This window comes from Saimiri boliviensis, chromosome 2 (genome assembly GCF_048565385.1).
Source record: "Saimiri boliviensis isolate mSaiBol1 chromosome 2, mSaiBol1.pri, whole genome shotgun sequence".
NCBI classification, from domain to species: Eukaryota; Metazoa; Chordata; class Mammalia; order Primates; family Cebidae; genus Saimiri; species Saimiri boliviensis.
Window position 1 is genome coordinate 235,989,202 of NC_133450.1, and position 19,274 is coordinate 236,008,475.

The following is a 19,274-nucleotide window of genomic DNA, read 5'->3' on the forward strand; positions in this document are numbered from 1 at the left end:
AACATTTAGCAAAAGGCCTGCACGGGGGTGCAGGGAAAGCAAGACTCCAGGCAGCGCCAGCCCCTCCCCCTGGGGACTGGAAGCAGCCCGGTGTGAAATATTCTTGCCCAAAGTCAGCAGCCTAGTGTTCCGGGAGCCACGTGCCTCTACAGGTCAGATTCTCAGCAGAGCTGGCCCAGGGTCTGGGAGTGAAGAAAACCTGGGGTATTTGCGGGAGACCTGGAAAGGGTGGGGTTCATCCAGGACCCCAGAAGGGGCAAGCTTGTCTATTAACAGCCGGTGGGGAAGAGGGTGAGAGGGTACCTCTTGGTCCTGGGAACGGGTGCTTGACTCAGCAGAGACCAAGGCAGGCCTGGGGGACATCCCTGTGGGCCTGGGGGGAGGCAAGAGAGATGGGAGCTGAGGAAGAAGGAGTGGGGAAGAAAAGTGGGGAGACGGGGAGGGAGGTGGAAGAGTGTATCCAAGGTGAAGAAAGAGGAGGAAAAAAGAGGTTGGGGGAGGGGAAGGAGGGAGGTGAGCAGGGGCTCGGAGGAGGAGGAGGGAGGAGGGAGGAGGAAGAAAGGGGCGGGGCCAGGGGAGGGAAGAGAAGGGGGAGGGGAAGGGAAGAGAAAAGGGAGGAGGGGGAAGGGAGGGGAGCGGAGGAGGGGCCTGCGCGCCCTTGGTTCCCGCGCCGGCCTCCGCGCCCTCGCGCGCCGCAGCATCTCCGCCACCAACGCTGCCGCCGGGCCTCCTCGCCGCCCCCTCCCCGGCCTGGCCGCCTCCCGCCGCCGCCGCCGCCGCCGCCGCCTCCGCCGCCGCCATTCCTGGCGCCCTAGCTCTCCCGGCCGGGAGCAGCCGCGGGCAGGACGCGCGCTCCAGGTAAGCGGCCGGGCTGTGCTGGAGGGAGGGCGCGCGGGGCCCGGCAGGTGCGCTGGGGACCGCCTGGACACTCCGCGGCGCCCCCACTCAACGCCCCTAGCCTCCTCCCCGGACCCTCGGAGCCCTCCCTGAACCCCTGCAGGAGCCCCTTTCCGGGACTCTCCGGCTCCCTGGACTCCTTCCTGGATCCCCCCGGACCCCTCCCGGGTCGTCTCCCGGAGACACCTACCCGGAGCCCTCACTGGACCCCTTCAACCCCCTGGACCCCTCTGCGATCCCTCCCTGGCCTTCTCCCGTTCCTGGGTGCCTTCCCAGTCACTGCGCGCAGGTGGCTCCTCTGGGCGCGGGGGAGCGGGGGCGCGGGGGCGCGCTGCAGACCCTGGCCAGGGAGGGGGCGGCGCGCTCGGCCAGGCCCCGCCGCTCCCGGCGTGCCCGGTCCGGCCCCGCCAGGTCAGGCCCAGCTCTGGCCAGCCCGGACTCCGGCCGGGCCCCCGCGGGCTTCTATTTTGGTCGCGGAGGCCGCGGCCTCGGTGTACCGGACTCGGCGCCGCGCACTCAGACAGGTGGGGCAGGTCGGGCCGCTGTGGTCTGGTCGCCGCCTGGGCAGGAGTGCTCTGCAGGCCTCGGTTTCCTTTAGGGTTTTGGCTGCATTATTCTAGAACAGCCCAGGAGAACCACAAGCCTTAGCCCGGGCTGCACCTGTTGCAGCCGCCTGGTGAGCTGCAAGGGGCTGGCTCCACTGGGGTTATGCCAGTAAAAGCATGTCAAGGAGGGTTGAGCTCGTGGTTGTCGTCTTTATTTATCTGGCTTGGTATTTTGGGGGGCAGGTGGGGTGGATGGGTGAATGGGAGTCTGTATGTGGGCAGTTTGCCTCAAATGAGGCCTGGTGTTGAGGGCTGGGTCCTGCTTTCTGGAACGTTTGCCATGTGAAGTTGCTTTGCTTTTGTTTTGAAAACCTCACTCTGTGTTGAGCACATCCCAGGCTCGTGGGTGGCCAGGTCCTCAGAGGCCAAGCTGGACGTGGGGCCTGGGGCCAAGCATCTCACCCTGCTGTTCTGAGCCTTTTCAAATTCGCCAGGCGTCACTGAACGGAAGTTTCCTTTCCTGGGGGTGAAGTGACACCGGTGGCCTGTCACCTCATATGTGTCCTAGGCCTGGGGCCTGCCTGCTGGCTGCCCAGGAGAGGTTATTTGGGAATGTTTACTGTGTCCCAGAAACAGGCAGCTCTGGCCAGTGCAGGGGCAGGATTCTGGTAGAGATGATAATGCCCTGATTGTCGTTTTGACAGTTGGTGTCTGTATATATCATGTCTTGGTAGCCGTCAGCCGGAAGAAGAAAGCATGCGGGCTCAGCATACCCACCAGGGAAGCTGGGGTGGGAGGGTGAGGGACGCACTGGCCTGTTTCTGTGGGCAAAGACTGCCCTCCCAGAAGGCCAGACCTTCAGACTGAGGAAATTGTACCTGGTACACTCAGTAAGTCAAACAGAAGTACAAACACATCACCGGTGCCAGGAGCAGCCCTGCGGTCCCAGGAGGGTGGGCTCTTAGGAGTTGGTAGACAGAGGAACTCAGTGGCTGTGTTTCAGAGTGCAGATAGGCAAAGGCCGTCGTGGGAAGGCAGAATCCCCGCTGCCATGCCAGCCCAAGCTCTTGCAGCACAGTGAAAGGGAGGGGGTCCATGGGAGGGGGCCCACCTCCGACAGGCACACGTAGAGTCTGCTGAAAATGCAGCCTTGCACAGACCCCTCCCTGAGCACCTGGGGTCCTGGGCAATGGGCTGTCCTGGGCTGAAGTGTGGAGTGCAAGACCAGTGTTGCACTTGGTGTCCAGTAGATCTGGGGCCAGGGAGGTGTCCTTGGTGACATCATTCACTTGTGGACAGTACTCCCCGTGTGGACCGCTGGAGGCAGATGCTCTCTGGAGCTGCCTTCCCCACACCAAGCTGTGTGTCTAGGCCAAAGCTTGGGAGTGCATGCTAATAGCTGGCTTTGAGTGGGGAGGGACCGGGCGCTGCTGCCAGCATAGCAGCAAAATCAATAATGCATTGCAAAGATCAATGGTTTTCTGTATCCTCTGTGCTTCTGGGTTGAGCCTGTGCAGGCTTCTGCCTCTCTTGGTTCCATTTCTGGTGGGGAGGGAGCAATGGGTGGGTCTAGGAGGGTGTTTGCAGATTCTCCCCCTGACCCCCTAGAGCCAGAGCTCCTGGGGAGGGCCCATGGAGGTGAAACTTGCTGTGTGAAAATACAGAAATGAACATGCCATGGGCCGACCATCGAGCTTAGTTGCTGAGAGGAAGGCTGCTGTCCGTTGTTCCCAACCAAGGCAATGATTTCTTCCCTGAACTTGGACAATTCCAGGAAGAAGACTCACAGGTGAGAAGGGAAGAGGCAGAGGCACCTGGGGTGGGTCCTCTCTTCCCTGGCCCAGGGTCTGCCCTGGGCTTGGCAGATGCAGCGTCCACAGCCCTGCCTATGGCATCCCCATCACCGTAACCGTTGCCATCCAGAGTCTAGGGCTGTCCTGGATGTCTCAGGGTGTCATCCAAGAGCTGAGCTTGTAGAGCAGGCTCCCCTGCACACAACAGGGAGAGGTTTGCTGGGGACTTTGCTGTTGAGAGATGACATGGGAAAGCAGAGATTTACTAGGAGGAGCTATCTGCTGATTCAGTCAGGTGGAGAAGGTGTGCCAGGGCCTTCCCTGGAAGCTCGGTGGTGTTTTCGGCACACTAATTAAGGTGATCCTTGGGATAAGCAAATTGCTTTGCTGCCTGTGGCTCACTTTCCAGCTTTTGTGACCCTCCCTGAGTGAATCTGCATTTGCCTGGGGATGTCACGGCAGGGGCCCCAGCTTTCTGCTGCCTTGCTGTGGTTATCCCTGGGGAATCAACAGCAGTCTGAGGGTACAGAATCCCAAAACCACCTTCCCACAACACCTGTGCAAGCCTCAGCGGGGGGTGGAGGGGGTGGGGTGCGGGCAGTGTCCTGTTATTTGGTCCAGAAGTTTCAGCTGCTGCCCATGAAAGCGATGACTGCATCCCTGTCCTGGATTGCATCTAAGTGGCACCCCGAGAGTTCTGGCTTTGATCAAAGCCTGACCCAGAGCTCTCACTTGGATCAGCACTTGATCGAAGAATTACTCCTTTGAAAATGAGGCTATCGATGTGTCTCATGGACATTTGTAGAGTGAATGACGATTTTAAGGAATTCCTTAATTACAGCATTGTGGTTATGTTAGAATAATCTTTACCCTTTAGCCATAGATACTGAGTGTTGGTAGATGAAATAATGCTTGGGATCTGCCTCAGATTAGTGTGGGGTGGGGAAGCAGAGGGGATGAGGAGGGATGGGATTGTCTGAGTGGACAGTTTGGGGTCTGGATGAGAGTACCTGGATTCTTTGTTCTGTTCTGGCTACTTCCATGCACTTTCAAAATTCTCCATCATAAAAAGTTAATAATGATCAGAGATCTCCAATTCCCCTCCTAAAACATGCCATGGGATCTTTTACTTCATGATGACACTATTCAAAGGTTTACTTTTAAAAAATGTGCCAATGCATTAGGTAGAAACATCGTTCCTTAGTGTAGACTATAGAGAATGTGCCTTTCCATGCAGCAATTCGGGCGCTTAGCACGGAAGCCCATCTGGAAGGACACACACCTGGCATTCAGCAGATCGTCATGGAGCTGCCTGTGTGGACCTGGGTGCCAGACGCTGCCCCAGGCTTTAGGGACATAGCCCCGAGACTGAAAGCAGCACTCCATAGTTAGCAAAGGGTGGGGCTTGTGTGTGCCTGTGAGTGTGTGTGTAAGTGTGCAGTGGGAGTGTGTGTTCCAGGAGAGAGAAGAGGAAGAGGGAACCTGTACTTTCCTCTCGTACTTACGTGTGGTTTGTTTCTGTTACAAAAGAATTATTTTTGTAATTACAAAATGAATTTTTAAAAAGTGGTCTTCATTCGGTCGTATACTTTCCCCCGACATTTTAAATAGAATTTGATTTGTGGAAACAGATGTTTCTACACATCTTAATAACAGATGAATTGGCTTCCATGAGGCAGTCAGTGAATCAGTCGTTATTGACCCTCTGAGTATGTGCTTTGTGAGCTATGAAGGATAGAAATCAATGCACTACTTTCAGCATTAGGGGAGACAAGATGAAGACCCTGACAATTAAACAGGAGTACGGTCCAGGGACAGAAGGGTCAGCCTTACCCTCAGTACCGAAACGAAGGCTGAGTCTAGTCGGGAGCCTGCGCCCGGTGGGTCCCCGCTGCCAGTTGGCCAACCTGGACCTGGGGCTTGTTCAGGCATTTTCTGCGATGCCTTTGCTTTCTCTTTACATTTAGTGGAGGATATGTTAAGTAACCTAAAGCTATAGCAAAAACGTAAAAGTAGTGCGTGCTGCAGAGAGGTCTGCAAAGTGAAAAGTACGAATTGTTTAGAATTCTGATCGTTTTTGTATTTTCCAGGTCTATTGCAAGAAGCTAGAGTTGCTTGAGCAGCCAGCGTGTGATCTGCCTTGATGCAGAGTTTGGGTGTTTGTTGGGCCCCCTGATTTGTATGTGTGTTTTCATTGTGTTGGGAAGGACAGAACGTTTCCTGTGAGGCCTGCAGTTGCTCCACTTGGTGCTCACTGGGAGTTGGCGAGCATTCGTTTGCTGCTGTTTCTGACGGGCGTGTCTTGTGTGCTTCGAGGGCACAGCTGGGTGCTATAGCTGGGTTGTGGCGGGGCTGTGAGCCCTGGCCCATCCTTGGGGGCTGAGGGTCCTGGCACGTGCTCATCCTGGGAGCCGCCTGCCTTCTCGCCTGTGCAGAACCACCCCGTGGGTGGATGCACATTCTTTCTCCCCATCCGGATCACCCTTGTCCTATACAGCCCCGTCCTTCTGAGGGCCCACGAAGAGCTGAGGCATGTGGGGGAGTCACAGTGCCGGCACCTCTGGGTCCTGGCAGGTGATACTACTGTGTCTTAGGTTCTGGATGTGAAGGAACTGCTTACCTTTCAGGGCCCTCCCAGCTCTTGAACCTGTCCACCTCAGGAAGTTTCACTGCTTCCCCGGAAAACATGTGTTGAATGCCAGTGATGGCTGGGGGCTGGTGGGGATATGGTCAAGTGGAGGGAGATGGGAGGCTAATGAGAGGGGAGATAGGTAGTTCCGGGTCTAGGCGCTCAAGGGGCCAGTGGTTTGTTGAGGGGTGGTGGTTATTTAAAATCAGATGGTCCCCGTGCCCTGCTGAGCCCTAGATGTGGCGGAGGTGAGGAATGATGAGGGGACACAGGAACACATGAGCAATGGCAGGAGGGCGGTGCAGGTGGGCCTTGCAGGAGCTTGGCAGCCTGCTCAAGGTGGGAGGCAGGCCGGTTCCAGGCATTCTGCCAACAGGACTGTGATGGGTCCCATGAGGGCTGTTGCAGCAAGAGAGGGGTCCAGGATGACCCAGAGGTCTTGGATTGGGCATTGGAAGGGTGAAGTTGCCGTTACCCTGAGACTGAGGTCTTCAGGGGAGCAGTTGTGAGGATTCAGAGGGATGGTGTGGCTCTCAAGATAGTACAGGTGAGAATCCTACTGAAGTGTCCCAGTGCAGGGGAGGAGGAGGAAGCCGGAGAAAGGGGTCTAGAGTTTGGGGGAGTGCTCTGGGCTGGGACCCTAATCTTGGCAATATATTGTAGCTGTAGAGGTGACATTTTGAAAGCTGGGAGTTTGGATGAGACCTCTAGGGAGTCAAGGCAGATGGAGAAGAGAAGTCCGAGGACTGGGCCTGGGACGAGAAACCAAGAGGGTGCAGCCAGCCAGGTAGGGGAAGGACCAGAGGGGCCTGGGGGCGTCCTGGAGGCCACTTGCACCTTGTGTGAGAGGGAGGGTGACAGTGGAGGTCACAAAGGTGAGGACCGAGGACAACCTGGGGTTTATCCATGTGGTCCAGGGTGGTGGGCTGAAGTACAGGGTGAGTTTCTGAGAGAAGGAAGGAGGGGGCTTGGGGACAGCAGGAGCGTATGGCTTTTTTTGAGAATTTTGCTGCCGTGAAGGGGAGTGGGGAAGTGGAGGGGGTCATGGGCGAATGGGGCTGAGGGAGGCCTGCTTGGAAGGTTTGCATCCTGAAAGGAAGGATGGAGCAGAGCTGGAGGAAGCCCTGAAGTGGACGGGAGGGACAGAGGCCGGCTGGGGCCACCCCGTCGGTGAAGGATCCCCACGAGCTGCTGTTGACTCTCGGTGTGTGCCGTGTCTCCTCTTGGCCCAGGGTGCACAGAAGCATGAGGCTGTCCCGTTGCTGGTGGACTGTGAACATTTTCTTCATGACCTTCATGAGCGGTGGCATCGTCTCCAGGCAGGGATGGTCTGCATTTTGCCCGCAGCACTGACTCTCAACTTCCACGTGGATTGAACACTGGAGGAATGGGAGAGTGCTTCTCTGAGAGTGGTCCCCACACCAGTGGCATTGCACCCCTGGGAAATGCAGGGTCTCCTTAGCATCTGGAACTGTGGGGTGGGACCTGCTATCTTGTTTTAACAGGCTTCCCAGAGGCTTCTGGATTGCTACCCTAAGATGAAGACCCACACTTGGAAATGGGTGGGATAGGCCTATGGGGAGAGAGTGGTGGTCCCCAGGTTGGATGCACCTTAGGCTTGGGGTGCTTTCCGCATGGAGTCCCACTAGAAGCGATACTGTCTTACTCAGTTTTATTGGCATGAATTCTGACAAAATACATTCACTTGAAGTGCACAGTTAACTGAGTTTTGAAACGTGTATAGCATACAACGGACACCATAATCAGGATATAGACCAGGATTTGATAAGCTTTGGCCCTGCAGGTCAAGTGCTCTGGGCCCGTTTATTTTGGAATCGTCTGTGGCTGCTTTTATGCTATTGCAGCAGAGGTGAGCAGTTGCCACAGAGACCAAAAGGCCCTGAGAACCGCCCCCCAAATTTCCCTGTTGCCTCTTTTCAACCCCCTCTTCCTGGCAGTCACTGACCTGCATAGATTAGATTATGATAGCTTGGATTTATTTCTCCAGTACTTTCAAAGTAGGAGGATATATTTGACAGTTGCTCCTAGATTTGTGATGCGATTATATCCTAATAATAAACCCGTCATTAAGTTGAAGATATCCTCCTAAGTCAAAACTGTGTTTGATACACCTGACCTGTCCAACAGCATAGCTTAGGCTAGCCCACCTTCAACGTGCACTGAACACTTACGTTAGCCTACAGTTGGGCAGGGTCATCTAACAGAAAGCCTTTTTTTTGTTTTTTTTTTTTTGAGATGGAGTTTCGCTCTTATTACCCAGGCTGGAGTGCAGTGGCGCGATCTCGGCTCACCGCAACCTCCGCCTCCTGGGTTCAGGCAATTCTCCTGCCTCAGCCTCCTGAGTAGCTGGGATTACAGGCGTGCGCCACCATGCCCAGACAGTTTTTTGTATTTTTAGTAGAGACGGGGTTTCACCCTGTTGACCAGGATGGTCTCGATCTCTTGACCTCGTGATCCACCCGCCTCGGCCTCCCAAAGTGCTGGGATTACAGGCTTGAGCCACCGCGCCCGGCACAAAGCCTTTTTTTTTTTTAATAATAAAGTGTTGAATATCTTATATAATTTATTGAATGCTGCATTGACAGTGAAAAACAGAATGGTTGTGTGGATACTCGCAGTACCGTTTCTACTGGATTCGAATGGCCCTCACACCATTGTGAAGTCGAAAAATCATAAATGAGACCATTGTGCATGGGGGACCATCTGCATAATCTTTGTGTCCAGCTCCTTTCACTCTGCGCAATGTTTTTGAGATTCTTGCATGTCCTGTGCACGCCAGCACTTCATGTCTTTTTATCGCTGAATAGTTGGTGGACGTTTGGATTGTATCCTCTTCTGCGTTATTGTGAATAAAAGTGCTATGAGCTACAACTCAGCAACAAAGACAGCCGGTTAAAACATGGGTAACTGCGTCAGCAACAGTGATAGACAAACGGACAATAAACCTGTGAGACGGTGCTTAACATCATTAGTTGTTAGGGAAATGTGAATTAAAGCCACAGTGAGGTACCACCTCGAACCCTACTTGAATGGCTTTAATTTAAAAAAGTAGGGGGGGGGGATAACAAGTGTAGGTGAGGTGATGGAGAAATTAGAACCCTCAAAGATTCCGGATAGAAATGTAAAATGGTGTAGCTGTTTTGGAAAAAATTTGGAGATTCCTCAAATGTTACAGAATTACTCTGTGACCTGGCAGTCCCACTCCTAGGTGTATACCTAAAGGAATTGAAAGCAGGGACTCATGGAAACTTAAATGTGGCTGTTCATAGTGGCACTATTCCACTAGCCGAAAGACAGGAACAACCCAGACGTCCAGCAGTGGTTGAATGGGTAAGCTAAATGTGGTGTATTCATCCATGGCCTATGATTCAGCTATAAAAAGGAATGAAGCCCTGATACATATTACAATGTGGATTAAACTCAAAAACATTCTAAGTGAAGGTAGCCAGGCACAGATTAATAGCTGCATGTTGTATTATTCCATTTATATGAAATGTTCAGGATAAGCAAATCTTTCCAGACAGAAAACACATTAGTGGTTAATATAATATTATATTATTCCATTTATAGGAAATGTTCAGAATAGGCAAATCTTTCTAGACAGAAAGCACATTTCAGGGGCTGGGGAGGTGGGGGAATAGAAAATGAAGACTTAATATGCATGGGGGTTCCTTTTGAGGTCCTGGAACTAGATATAGTGGTGATAGTTACGTAACATTTCGAATGTACTAAATGCTACTGGATTATACTCTTTAAAATGGTATATTTTATCTGATGAGTATTTTACCACAATAAAAGATGATACAAGAAATGCTGTGAGCGTTCATAGGCAAATCTTAGCGTGGACATATGTTTTTATTTGTCCTGCGTTAACTATCTACAAGTGGAATTACAGGGTTTGGTGGTAAGTAGATGTTTAACTTGATTCAAAAACTGGCAGACTGCAAGCAGTTGTATCATTTTACGTTCCCACTGCTAACGTATGAGAGTTGCAGTTGGTTCACATCCGTGCCAACACTTGCTGTTGTCAGTCTTTTTAATTTTAGCTATTATAGTGGAAATGCGGCAGTGCTATATCCGTGCAGTTTTGGTTGAGAATCTTTTCATGTGCTTATTAGCTATTTGTATATATTCTTTTGTGAAGTGTCTGTTTAGATCCTTTGATTACTTTTTAATTGGGTTATGTCTTATGTGTGAGTCATAAGTGTTCTTTACTTATTCTTGATTCAAATATTTGTATTGCAAATATTTTCTCTCAGTCTATGGCTTGCCGTTTTATTTTATTAGTTGTATCTTTCAATGGGCAGACTTTCTGGTTTTAGTTGTTTTAATGGTTTGTGCTTTTTGTGCCCTATGTAAGAAATCTTTGTCTAACCCGTAATGATAAAGACTTTCTATGTTCTCTTCTGAAAATGTGGTAATCGAAGCTTTTGTGTTTCGGTCCGCAATCCATTTGGACTGGACCTCGTGGCTCACACCTGTAATCCCAACGCTTTGGGAGGCCGAGGCGGGTGGATCATCTGAGGTCAGGAGTTTGAGACCGGCCTGGCCAACATGGTGAAACCCTGCCTTTACTAAAAATACAAAAATATACCCAGGTGTGGTGGTGCACGTCTTTACTCCCAGATACTGAATGTTAAATCATTCTTGCATTTCTGTAGTCCCAGTTCCTTGGGAGCCTGAGGCAGGAGAATCACTTGAACACGAGAGATGGAGGTTGCAGTGAGCCAAGATTGCGCCGCTGCACTCCAGCCTGGGCAACAGAGCGAGACTCAAAAAAAAAAAAAAAAAAAGATCTGCGATTTTCGAGTTAATTTTTAATGGAAAGGACGAAGGATCGAGGTTCATTGTTTTGCCTGTGGACATCCAGTTGTTCCCACACCATTTGTTTTAAAACAACAAGAAGCCTATTCTTTCTGCAGTGAATTATGTTGGTACCGTTTGTAAAGTAATTGGCCATATCTGTGTGCCTTTGTTTCTGGATTCTGTTCTGTTCCATTATGGCTTATTCCTCATAGGTCCCTGTGTCACACTGTCTCTGTAGTAAATCCTGAAGTCAGGTGGCATGACAATTTTGCTTCATTTTCTTTTCTTTTTTTTTTTTTTTTTGAGACGGAGTTTCGCCCTTGTTACCCAGGCTGGAGTGCAATGGCGCGATCTCGGCTCACCACAACCTCCGCCTCCTGGGCTCAGGCAATTCTCCTGCCTCAGCCTCCTGAGTAGCTGGGATTACAGGCACGTGCCACCATGCCCAGCTAATTTTTTGCACTTTTAGTAGAGACGGGGTTTCACCATGTTGACCAGGATGGTCTCGATCTCTCGACCTCGTGATCCACCTGCCTCGGCCTCCCAAAGTGCTGGGATTACAGGCTTGAGCCACCGCGCCCGGCTGCTTCATTTTCAAAACTGTAGTGTCAGTTCCAGATCCTTTGCATTTTCACATATACTTAAGATCAGTTTGTCAGTTTCTGTAGAAAGCCTGCTTGGATTTTGACCGGAGTTTATACTGCTTAGATCAATTTGGGGAAAAAAAAATTGTAATAATATTCGGGTCTGTTGACCAGTGAGCATGGAATCTCCCTCTCTCTATTTTCATCTTCCTTAATTTCTTTTAGCAGTGTTTTGTAGTTGGGAGTGTACAGGTCTTGCACATGTTTTATCAGATTTACTCATAAGTAGTTCATGTTGTTATTCATGGATTTAAAAAATGTTATTTTCCGGTTGTTATTTGCAATGTATAGAAATACAATTGATTTTTTATATTTTTTGTTTATCCTGTGAACTTTGCTAAGTCTCTCTTTTTGTCGCTATTGTAGAAATATAATTGATTTTTAAATATTTTTTGTTTATCCTATGAACTTTGCCAAGTCACTGTTTAAGTAGCTTTTTTGATAGTCTCTCAAGATCTTCCATGTAGATAATTCTGATGATTATGAATAAAGACCAGTTTTTTTCTTTCCAGTTAGAATCCTTTTTACTTCTTTTTCTTCTTTTTTTCACTTCTGGGACCTTCAGTACAAGGGTTAATAGAAGTGGTGAAAGTAGACATTCTTGCCTGTTCCCAATCTTAGGAAGGAAGAATTTCAAGTTTTTTGTTGTTGTTGATGTTAGGTACAGATATGAAGTGCATTTTACGAGGTGGTGGTAGTTTTCTAATTTGCTGAGAGCTTTCCTCATGAGTAGGTGTTGAATTTCCTCATGTACTTTTTCTGTATCTGTTGAGATGATCATATGGTTTTCCATTTTTTGTTTGTAAATATGGCGAATTACAGTGGTTAACTTTTGAATGTTAAATCATTCTTGCATTTCTGGCAGAGATCCCACTTGGTCATGATGTATCGTCTTTTTATATATCGCTGAATTTGATTTGCTGCAATTTTATTAAGGATATTTGGTTGCCGGGCGCGGTGGCTCAAGCCTGTAATCCCAGCACTTTGGGAGGCCGAGGCGGGTGGATCACGAGGTCGAGAGATCAAGACCATCCTGGTCAACATGGTGAAACCCCGTCTCTACTAAAAATACAAAAAAATTAGCTGGGCATGGTGGCGCGTGCCTGTAATCCCAGCTACTCAGGAGGCTGAGGCAGGAGAATTGCCTGAACCCAGGAGGCGGAGGTTGCGGTGAGCTGAGATCGCGCCATTGCACTCCAGCCTGGGTAACAAGGGCGAAACTCCGTCTCAAAAAAAAAAAAAAAAAAAAAAAAAAAGGATATCTGTAGCTGTATCATGAGGAATGTTGTTTTCTTTTCTGATACTATCTTTGGTTTTGGTATTAAAAGTAAACTTTGCCCCACACAATGATTTGGGAAGTAGTTCCTCTTATTATTTTTGAATAGTCTGTGTGGGATTGGGATTCTCTCTCTCTCTCTCTCTCTTTTCCCCTCCCCTCCCCTCCCTTCCTCTCCCTTCCTCTCCCCCTTCTCCCCTCTCTACCCTTCCCCTCCCCTCTGCTCTCCTCCCCTCTCCTTCCCCCCTCCCCTCCCCTCTCCCCTCTCCTCCCCTCCTCTCCCTTCCTCCCTTCCTCCCTTCCACAAGGTCTCACTGTGTTGTCCAGGCTGGAGTGCAGTGGTACGATCATAGCTCACTGCAGCCTCGACTTCCTGGGCTCAAGTGATCCTGCTGCCTCAGCCTCCTGAGTAGCTGGCATTACAAGCATGTACCACCATGCCTGGCTAATTTTTTTGAATTTTAGTAGAGATAGGGTCTCACTGTGATTCCCAGGCTGCCCTTGAACTCCTGAGCTCAAGCCATCTTCCCACCTTGGCCTTCCAAAGTGCTGAGATTGCAGGTATGAGCCACTGTGCCCAGCCTTTCTGGGGTTTTCTTTATGGAGAGGCTTTTAATGATGAATTCAATTCCTTAGCATAGGACTAGTAAGATTTTCTATTTCTGTTTGAGTCAGTTGTGGTCATTTGTGAGATTTATTGAGCTATAATTTTATATGGAGTGAAATCTATCCTGTTAAATGAACCATTCTGTGAGTTTTGATTAATGCATGTGGTTTTGGTAAATATAACCATCATCAAATCAAGGTCTAAAAAATTTTCCTAATTCCAAAAATTCTCTCGTGTGCCTCTTTGTAGTCAGCTTCCTTACTCCAGACCTGGCAACTACTGACCTGTTTTCCACCCCTCTAGGCTTTTCCAGAATTTCATACAGAAGTTATACAGTTCGTAGCCTTCGAGTCTGGCTTTCATTCAGCATAATTGTGCAGGTATTTGAGCAGTAAATAAAGCGATCAGATCTATGTCTCAGGAGTAACTCTGGCATTTCAGAGTGATGATTTGAAAGACAAGGATTGGAGACAAGGGGAAGAAGTTGTGGGACAAGAATGTGAGATGATGTTCACGGTGGCCTCGTTATCAATGACATGCTGAATGCTTTCTGTACGTCTCATGGAATTTGCACCACAGTCCTGTGAGACTGGGCCAGTTCTTCCCTCTCGTTCACAGGTGAGAACAGAGAGAATAAGAGTGTTATTCTTGAGATGGCTCAGCCAAGACATGGTGAAGCCAGGAGTTGTGATTTGACGCTCCTCACTGAGGTACAGCATCTAATGCACGCACCAGGAGGTGGCAGTTGGTTAGCGTTTTAAAGATTTTAAAGGCGCATGTACCCTTTGGCCATTGGAGTCGGAATGTGCTAGAAATTTAGTTTGTTTGAAGAATCATGAATGTTAAGAAGGATTTATTGAAAAGGGTGTTTCTCAGTGTTTATTAATTAATTTCTCAGTGTTTATTAATAGAGAGAAAGAGAAAATCCAGATATAACCTGGGCAGCTACTGACAGTGAAATGGTTAGGCAGGAGGTACCATAGTAACATTGGTCACTCTTTAAAAATCTAGTGTAAAATATGCCTAATGAGATGAGAAGTCAGCGTAATACATCATGTGCTAAGAACAGTTCGTGAACCAACATGCACAGCCAGGACTTATCATTGCCTAGAAAGCACTAGACTGTGTCCAAAATGCGAGTCAGATGTTTGGCTGGTGACGTGCCTTCTGTCTCCTTCTTGGTGCTTGTCTGCGTTTCTCTGATTTTCTGCAACAATACTTGTTATAGAAATCACAAAGGAGAAATACAAAGGAAAAGGTTGAAAAATGTAGCTCAAGAACACACACACACACACACACACACACACACACACACTCTCTCTCTCTCTCTCTCTCTCTCTCTCTTTTTCTCTCTCCATACTACACACATACACCACCACCATGCACCCAGTACACACACATCAAACAACACACACATCACACCACACACCCTATATCACACACTACACACATGCCCCCCACACCACACACCCGGTATACACACATTACACACACACACCAATACATCCACACACCCACCACACAATACATCCACGCACCACACACCATACCACACCCCCCCATACCACACACTACACACATACCTTCCACACCATACACACATAACACACAACACATCCATATATCACATCACAGTCCACACACACACCCACCACACTACCTACACATATCAGACCCACACACACTACATATACACTGCATATATACGCTACACTTCGCACCATGCACACCCCATACCAAACACTACACACATACCCCCCATGTACACACACACCATACACATACCTCCCCACCCCACACACCCACCACACACACTACACACACCCACCATGCAGTACATACACATACCATGCCACACACACGCACATACAACACACACTGTACACATACACGCCACACGCACCACACATCAGACCCCACACATAACACCACACAGTCATACTGCAGGTGTTACAGTGCATACTGCACACACACGCACCCCACATGCATCGGAGTCTTGCGAGCCTTGCACACTTCTTCTAGACTGGTCGTGCGTGCCTCGTTGCCAGAGCAGGTGGGTGTTGTCCAGCTTATTCTGCTCCTAAAGGGCACGCAGGCAGTGCAGCCGGCCCTCCCAGACGCTGTGCAACCACAGGTGGGCCTGCAAGGCAGGGTGGCTGCAGTGTTCTCTTCGGGGCTCTGGTTCCTTCCGTGCCTGTCACACTGTGCTCAGCCTCAGTGCGACCCACCCCTGGCCCTCAGTGGTTGCTGGGGACTGTGGGATTATTAAATGAGATGACTCCTGTAATACCCCTTCTTGCCCATGTTTGAACCAAGATGCATGTGGAAATCAGGGTGATGTTTGAAAGCAAGCCTCAGAGAGGTTTCAGTGCATGGACAGTATTGCTGAAACATTTTTTATTACAATGCAAAAACTTCCTGACCATCAGGAAGCCTGGCTATGTGGATGTCTTATGCCTGGCTGCCTTCAGACGCTGACAGTGACCCACATTCCTTTTATATTGTGAGGCAGGAAAGACACACACACACATTGCACACGCATGCACACATGCCACTAAAAGTTTTGCTCACAACAGCCACCCGTAACTATCTGTGATACCCTCTGATATTTTTATTCGATAGCTTTTATTGAAAAACTGTTTGCAACCCCCAGGATGAGAAATACCTCCATGTAACATCTGGCCCTATGCGTGACTGCGTGGAAATTAAACATTTTAGTATGACGTTAATATGTGTGCACTGTGTATTATCTTATTTCTCACGTTGGCTGACATTGACCGTGTACTCCTCTACCGCTTGATTTTCCTTGCAGTGAGATTTCTGGGGCTGGGCATGCCTTCGAGCCTTCAGCACAAAGCTTGCCCCAGGGCCTGGTGTTGGGCCGTAAGCCCGAGAACAACAGGGCAGGGAAACTGGGTCAAAGCAAAGCTCTTGAGCAGGCGGAATTAGATATCTGGCTTGTCTTTGAATGCTGAGGGCAGTAGCTTGGGTTTCAAATGTGGAATCCTGCAACGCCGCCCAGCTCCCTTGGTCTTGCCTGTAAGCAGCGGCTGCCTCCTAGATGTTTTGTGGGGCTGAGGCAGGGACCTGCCATCCTTATATTCCAGATCCATCCACAAGAGCACGGTTGGAGCAGGGCTGGTTTTTGCCGGCTTGGCAAAATCAGAGAGAGGTGGTGAGAAGGCAATTTTTTAAAACGGACACCAGTTGCTGCAGGACCTGGAAATAAGGCTTTGGGGAGATGCAGACTCCATTTGTTTACAAGTAATCATTCTGCGACTCCAGCCAGTACAGGTTTTCCTTCAACTGGGAGACAGTGTCATTTAATAATTAGCAGATTTAGACTGCAGAGGGGATAGATGGCTTAGCACAGATGTCTCCTGGTGGAAATGAAGGACCCCTGAGAACACAAGACACACTCTCTCCCCTTTCTCGTTTCTCAGTGAGGAGACCGTGCTCAGGCCATGGCGCTGTTCTCCATCTAAATGGTGGTGTCATCTGGAAACTTCCACTGAGACGTCTTGTGTCAGGACTACCATGAAGCCTTTTCCAGCACTTATATTGTAGTTACTAAAGTTGGAAAAATACTTTGCCAAGCCTTGCCTTACTCATGAACTGTGTCATGCCAGGAGTCTGTCCCTGCTGGTGTCACCCTCCCCAAACTGCTGGGCTTGGGGGGCCCTCTCCTTGTTGCTGGAGGAGGCAGAGCGTGGCTTCTGCTGCACAGGAGACATTTGCTACAGCGCAGTTATCCTGAGGTTGGCGGGGCCTTCCGCTGTCCGGGGCTGAGAATGGCTGGGAAGCTTCCCTGAGGATCGGAGCTGTTGCTGATGCCTGTGTAAATCCTAATGAGTGTGGCCCGTGCTGTTCTTGCGCTGTGACCCTTCCAAGTGCCTGTCTGATCAGAGCTGACGTGAAGAGCAGATTCCGTGGTTTGAGTCTGTGGCCTCGTGGTCATCAGAGCGATGCAGGTGTGGCCTGCTTGCTGGCCTTGCTGGTGCACATTCTCTGTGGACGTGTCCCAGGAGGGCAGCAGGACGCAGCCAGCCCGTGGACAGTGGACATTGCAAGTGCTGGAACCCATGTGAGCTGGTTGGTTCCTAACTGGCTTCGCTGCCTTCTTCCTGGAGCAGCGAGGTCGGCCCCACGGCCCACTGCTTTACAGTGGGTCCCCTCGCTCGTCTGGGCGGTGACCCTTCTTCCTCCTTCCTTTTGCTTTTTGGAGTCAAGGGAAGGTCATCCGCAGGAAGCAGCCCTGGCGAAGCCCTCTTGCCGGGTTTGCTCTCTGTTTTTATCTTTCCATCTCCTCCTCCTGCAGTGAGATATCTGCAGAATTTACTGTGAAGCACACCTAGCCTCAGTGTGCAGCCCTTGAATCTTCACAAATGGAGCCAGCTGTGCGATGCCCAGGAAGAGCGGCAGAGCACAGCAGCCCTGGGCCCCCGCTCACCACTCCCTGGCTGATCACAGCACTGGTGAGTCCTGGCTGGCTTGACCGTGTGCCTTGGATTCTGTAGCACGTCCTCGTGTGTGTCACTCAGCATCCGTCTGTGACATTTGGCTTGCGCTCACCCAGGGCCTTCTCCTCTTGCTTTGCCACCTCGTGTTCCGGTGTGTGTGTCCGCCACAATTTAGGCACATTTATATCCACCACAGGGGTCTGGGCGGTCCGCTCGGCTGCTAGTTTGGAGCTGTTAGGAATGAGACTTGGAACAGCCTTGAGCACAGGCTGTGGTTTACGTTTTATTCTCCTTTCAGGAAACCAGGGGCCCTCTGGTTCTTATGGCCCCACTTCCTGGGGCAGGTCTGGCCTCCGTGGTGGCACCTGTAGTTTAATTTCATCTCAGACCTTGCATGTGGCACCCTGTTTCCAGCCCTACTCTGAACCCTCCCCTCTGAGAAGGAGCCCCTGAACCAGCTCCTGCTGCTTGCTGCTGGGCGCCACCTCCCTCGCTGAGCCATTGGGGAGTCTTTCCAGCCGTGCCTTCTGTGCATCCTGCCCCACCTCTACCTGCCCACCCAGGCCAGGTGGGCACCTCCCTGTCATTCCTAACGCGGTGTTTCTCAGGTTCGCAGTTTCTGTCTCTGGCTGCACAGGATCTGCCACTCAGTCTGCTGCCATCTACCCCTCAGAGAGCATGCAGTACTTGCCTAGTGTGTGCCAGGTTCTGAGATGGCGGTGAGACGTCAGGGGTTGGAGGGGAATGGACAGGACATGTTACTTTTAGCAGGAGAAGGATATGTGGGTGTGTTGATAGGGGACACAGGGGCTTTGAGGGGTTCTTGAGGGTGGAGCTGTCCAATGAGGACAGGCCTGAGGTGTTGAAGTCACAAACACTGAGTTAGAACTCAGCAAGTAGGAAGCAGATGGTGGCTGAGCTGGGAGAAAAGCTGTAGTTGTTTTGAAAACATGGTGGCAATATCACCATTGCTGTCACTGAGATGCAGGGTATCTGTCCCCTTGCTGTGGATCTGGGTTACCTCCTGACTGCCTTGATTGGTGGAATGTGGTGGGTGTAAGGCTGAGTGACCCGCAGTGTGGCTTCCCCATTGTTCACCAGGATGCTGCCTCTGGGAGCCCTGTGATGCCAAGGAAGGAGTTGGCTCGCTGGCAGCCATGCTGTGAGGAAGCCCAAGCTCCACGGACTGCCATAGGGGCTCCAGTGGGCAGCCCTGGTATTCAGGGCTCTCCTATATGAGGGGACAGGCCTTCCAAGGACTGTAGCCCTTGGTAGTTAGGTGTGTCAGCTTCGGTGTCCTTGGACACTGGAGCAGAGATAAGCCGACCCTGGACGGGGCCCACTGAGGCTCCTTACAGAATTGGGAGTGTAGTAACATGTTGTAGGCTGCTGAGTTCAGGTTAACGTGGAACACAGCAGCAGTGACAGAAACAAAAGTGGTGGCTGCCCAAGGGAGGGGAAGGAAGGGCCTTGCGGTGGGGTGGGGGATGAGGAGCCTAGGACTCAGGTTTTGGGTGGGAGAGTGGAGTATGAACAAGGGAAAGACCCCTAAAAAGGGTACAGTGAAGATAATTCATTTCATCTCATCCCACACAT

General features: G+C 50.5%; 1 protein-coding gene across 9 annotated transcripts in view; it reads left to right on the forward strand.

The window, feature by feature from the left end:
- The first annotated feature begins 626 nt into the window (after positions 1–626).
- SEMA4D (semaphorin 4D) overlaps positions 627–19,274 on the forward strand; it is a 128,069-nt gene continuing 109,421 nt past the window's right edge. For 6 of the 9 annotated variants that reach the window (XM_074395541.1, XM_039474633.2, XM_039474634.2 and 3 more), the window contains exon 1: positions 628–858. The gene's annotated coding sequence lies outside the window, so the exon portion shown is untranslated. Of the gene's footprint in view, positions 859–1,411; positions 3,232–19,274 lie in introns of those variants that run through there. The other 3 variants (XM_074395546.1, XM_074395547.1, XM_074395540.1) reach the window with 2 other exon arrangements.